Raw genomic sequence first — 4,382 nt, forward strand, 5'->3', positions numbered from 1 at the left:
ACTAGTAACCTAGGTTTACAGAATATGAGTAAACTAAGATAATTGGTGCAGAAATCCACTTCTGGGGCCCACTTGGTGTGTGCTGGGGCTGAGACTAAAGCTATCCACGAGTAGAGGCCTTTCTTGGAGTTAAACTCCAAGTTATGACGTGTTTTGGGCGTTCAACTCCGGATCATGACGTTTTTCTGGCGTTTAACTCCAGACAGCAGCATGTACTTGGCGTTCAACGCCAAGTTACGTCGTCTATCTTCGCGCAAAGTATGGACTATTATATATTGATGGAAAGCCCTGGATGTCTACTTTCCAACGCCGTTGAGAGCGTGCCAATTAAACTCCTGTAGCTCTAAAAATTCCATTACGAGTGCAGGGAGGTCAGGATCCAACAGCATCAGCAGTCCTTTTTTCAGCCTAACTCAGATTTTTGCTCAGCTCCCTCAATTTCAGCCAGAAAATACCTGAAATCACAGAAAAACACACAAACTCATAGTAAAGTCCAGAAATATGATTTTTGCCTAAAAACTAATAACATTCCACTAAAAACTAATTAAAACATACTAAAATCTACATGAAATTACCCCCAAAAAGCGTATAAAATATCCGCTCATCAGTGGCATAAGATTTATCCCTGACCCCAGATCACATAGAGCTTTTTCAAAGGTCATGGTGCCTATGGTACAAGGTATTAAGAACTTGCCAGGATCTTGTCTCTTTTGAGGTAAAATTTTCTGAATCTAGGTGTCTAGTTCACCAATGAGCAAGGGAGGTTCACTTTCCCAAGTCTCATTACCAAACAACTTGGCATTCAGCTTCATGATAGCTCCTAAATATTGAGCAACTTGCTCTCCAGTCACATCTTCATCCTCTTCAGAGGAAGAATAGTCTTCAGAGCTCATGAATGACAGCAGAAGATTTAATGGAATCTCTATGGTCTCTATATGAGCCTCATATTCCTTTGGATCCTTAATAGGAAACTCCTTCTTGCTTGAGAGGCATCCCAGGAGGTCTTCCTCACTAGGATTTTCATCCTTCTCCTCCCTTGTGCATTCGGCCGTATTGATCACATCAATGGCCTTGCACTCTCCTTTTGGATTCTCTTCTGTGTTGCTTGGGAGAATACTGGGAGGAGTTTCAATGACTTTCTTACTCAGCTGGCCCACTTGTGCCTCCAGATTTCTGATGGAGGATCTTGTTTCACTCATGAAACTGAAAGTGGCTTTTGACATATCAGAAACTAGATTGGCTAAATTAGAAGTGTTTTGTTCAAAATTCTCTGTCTGTTGCTGAGAAAATGATGGAAAAGGCTTGCTATTGCTCAGCCTATTGCGTCCACCATTGTTAAAGCCTTGTTGAGTCTTTTGTTAATCCTTCCATGAGAAATTTGGATGATTTCTCCATGATGAATTATAGGTGTTTCCATAAGGTTCACCCATGTAATTAATCTCGGCCATTGCAGGGTTCTCAGGATCATAAGCTTCTTCAGAAGCTGCCTCTTTAGTACTGTTGGATGCATTTTGCCATCCATTCAGACTTTGAGAGATCATGTTCACTTGCTGAGTCAACACTTTGTTCTAAGCCAATATGGTATTCAGAGCATCAATTTCAAGAACACCCTTCCTCTGAGGTGTCCCATTATTCACGGAATTCCTCTCAGAAGTGTACATGAATTGGTTATTTGCAACCATGTCAATGAGTTCTTGAGCTTTTGCATGTGTTTTCTTTAGGTGGATGGATCCACCTGCAGAATGGTCCAATGACATTTTCGAAAACTCAGATAGACCATAATAGAATATATCTAATACGGTCCATTCTGAAAACATGTCAGATGGACACCTTTTGGTCAACTGCTTGTATCTTTCCCAAGCTTCATAGAGGGATTCACCATCTTTTTGTTTGAAGGTCTGAACATCCACTCTAAGCTTGCTCAGCTTTTGAGGAGGAAAGAATTTATCCAAGAAGGCCGTGACCAGCTTCTCCCAAGAGTCCAGGCTATCCTTAGGTTGTGAATCCAACCATATTCTAGCTCTCTCTCTTACAGCAAAAGGGAAAAGCATGGGCCTGTAGACTTCAGGATCTACTCCATTCGTCTTAACAGTCTCACAGATCTGCAAGAACTCAGTTAAAAACTGATAAGGATCTTCAGATGGAAGTCCATAGAACTTGCAGTTTTGTTGCATTAAGGTAACTAGGTGAGGTTTTAGCTCAAAATTATTGGCTCCAATGGCAGGAATGGTGATGCTTCTTCCATCAAATTTGGACGTTGGTTTTGTGAAGTCACCAAGCATTCTCCTTGCATTATTGTTGTTGGGTTCGGCTGCCATCTACTTCTCTTGTTCTAATATTTTTGAAAGGTTACCTTTAGATTGTTGTAATTTAGCTTCTCTTAGTTTTCTCTTCAGAGTCCTTTCAGGTTCAGGATCAATTTCAACAAGAGTGCCTTTCTCCTTGTTCCTGCTCATATGAAAGAGAAGAAAACAAGAAAAGAAGAGGAATCCTCTATGTCACAGTATAGAGATTCCTTTATGTTAGTAGAAGAAGAAAGGGGAGAATAGTGAAGAAGAATAGGTTCGAATTTTTAGATGAAGAGAGGTGAAGAGAAGTGTTAGTAAATAAATAATTAAATAGAATAAGAAAAGAGAGGGAGAATTTCGAAAATAATTTTAAAAAAGAGGTTAGTATTTTTGAAAATTAAAGATAAGATAAGATTAAAATTAAAATTTAAAACAAAAAGAGTTTTTGAAAAAGAGATGAGATATTTTCGAAAATTAGAGAGGAAAAAGTAGCTAGGTGGTTTTGAAAAAGATAAGAAACAAACACAAAGTCAAAGAGTTAGTTGAAAAAGATATTAAAATCAAATTTGAAAAGATAAGAAGATAAGAAGTTAGATAAGATATATTGAAATTAAATTTTTGAAAAAGATAAAATTTTGAAAAAGATATGATAAGATATGTTTGAAAATGATTTAATTTTTAAATTTAAAATTACTTACTTCACTAACAAGAAACTACAAGATAAGATTCTAGAACTTAAAGATTGAACCTTTCTTAACAAGAAAGTAACAAACTTCAAATTTTTGAATCAATCACATTAATTGTTAGTGAGTTTTCGAAAATTTGATATAAAGATAAGAAAAAGATTTTGAAAATAATTTGAAAAAGAATTTAAAAAGATAAGATTTTTAAAATTGAAATTTTGACTTGACTTGTAAGAAACAACTAATTTTAAAAATTTTTGACCAAGTCAACCCAAAATTTCAAAAATTTGGAGGGAAATAAGGAAAAGATATTTTTTTTAATTTTTGAAATTTTAATTATGAAAGAGAAAAATAATTAAAATTAAAACGTCATAATTGTGTTTTTCTCTTTTCTTTTTGGATCAAAACAAGGAATGCATGCAAGAACACTATGAATGTCAAGATGAACACCAAGAACACTTTGAAGATCATGATGAACATCAAGAACATATTTTTGAAAAATTTTTGATGCAAAGAAGACATCCAAGACACCAAACTTAGAAATCTTTAATGCATGGACTCTAACAAATGAAAAATGCATATGAAAAACAACAAACAACACAAAGCAAGAAAACCTCAAGATCAAACAAGAAGACATGTCAAGAACAACTTGAAGATCATGAAGAACACTATGAATGCATGGAATTTTCGAAAATAATGCATAAATTTTAAAAACATGCAATTGACACCAAACTTAAAAATTGACTCAAGACTCAAACAAGAAACACAAAATATTTTTTATTTTTATGATTTTATGATTTTTTTGTATTTTTATTTTATTTTTCGAAAATAAAGTTTGGAAAAATGAAAAAGAAAAGAAAAATTTTGAAAAAGATTTTTGAAAAATTTTTGAAAAGAAAATTACCTAATCTGAGCAACAAGATGAACCGTCAATTGTCCATACTCGAACAATCCCCGGCAACGGCGCCAAAAACTTGGTGGACGAAATTGTGATTCATATGTTATTGCATTTTGTAAAATTCATTGCTTTTTCTTTCCCTGGCAATGGCGCCAAAAACATGATGCCAATACCATGGTTTACAACTATGTGTGGTCACAACTCCGTTCAACTTAACCAGCAAGTGTACTAGGTCATCCAAGTAATACCTTACGTGAGTAAGGGTCGATCCCACAGAGATTGTTGGAATGAAGCAAGCTATGGTCACCTTGTAAATCTCAGTTAGGCAGATTAAATGGTTTATGATAAGTTCGAAAATAAATAATAAACAGAAAATAAAATAGTAAATAGTTACTCATATAATTCCATGGTGGGAATTTCAGATAGGCATATGGAGTTGCTGTGCTCCTCTTGAATCTCTACTTTCTTATTACATTCATCCAATCCTTCTTACTCCTTTCCATGGCAAGCTGT

General features: G+C 35.1%; 1 non-coding gene across 1 annotated transcript; it reads left to right on the forward strand.

The window, feature by feature from the left end:
* Positions 1 to 1,815: 1,815 nt before the first annotated feature.
* On the forward strand, positions 1,816 to 1,919 carry LOC112805052 (small nucleolar RNA R71). The gene has a single exon (XR_003203665.1). It is a non-coding gene; the product is annotated as a small nucleolar RNA R71 (small nucleolar RNA).
* The last annotated feature ends 2,463 nt before the right edge of the window (positions 1,920 to 4,382 follow it).

Source organism: Arachis hypogaea, chromosome 5 (genome assembly GCF_003086295.3).
Source record: "Arachis hypogaea cultivar Tifrunner chromosome 5, arahy.Tifrunner.gnm2.J5K5, whole genome shotgun sequence".
Classification (NCBI taxonomy): Eukaryota; Viridiplantae; Streptophyta; class Magnoliopsida; order Fabales; family Fabaceae; genus Arachis; species Arachis hypogaea.